The sequence below is a fragment of the Dipodomys ordii genome, unplaced genomic scaffold (assembly GCF_000151885.1).
Source record: "Dipodomys ordii isolate 6190 unplaced genomic scaffold, Dord_2.0 Scaffold181, whole genome shotgun sequence".
NCBI lineage: Eukaryota > Metazoa > Chordata > Mammalia > Rodentia > Heteromyidae > Dipodomys > Dipodomys ordii.
The window spans coordinates 130,833-131,290 of record NW_012267397.1 but is presented as its reverse complement, the minus strand read 5'-3'; positions in this window follow the sequence as shown (position 1 = coordinate 131,290).

Sequence of the window (458 nt, the reverse complement as noted above, 5' to 3'; positions counted from 1 at the left end):
GCCACTTCTGGCTTTTTTTTTTTCAGCTTATGTGGTGCTGAGGAATTGAACCCAGGGCCTCAGGCATGCAAGGCAAGCTCTCTACCACTGAGCCAACTTCCCAGCCCACGTTTTATGTATTTTTTAATTTTTATTATACATGAATTTTCTTTACTGTTTTATTTTTTACTTTTATGTTATAAAATTTTCTATTATTAATTTAAATTTTTGGTTTGTCCTACAACAATTTTGCGCCTTTCTGTTTCTTGTTATTGGTTTCTTTTGTTTTATGAATTTATTTATTTATTTATTTATTTTGTGGTTTTGTTTTTTGGGTTCGGTTGTGGGGCCTGAACTCTGGGCCTGGGCACTGTCCCTCAGCTCTTCAGCTCAAGGCTAGCGCTCTACCACTTGAGCCACAGCGCCACTTCCGGCTTCTTTTTGCTTATGTGGTGCTGAGGAATCGAACCCAGGGCCTC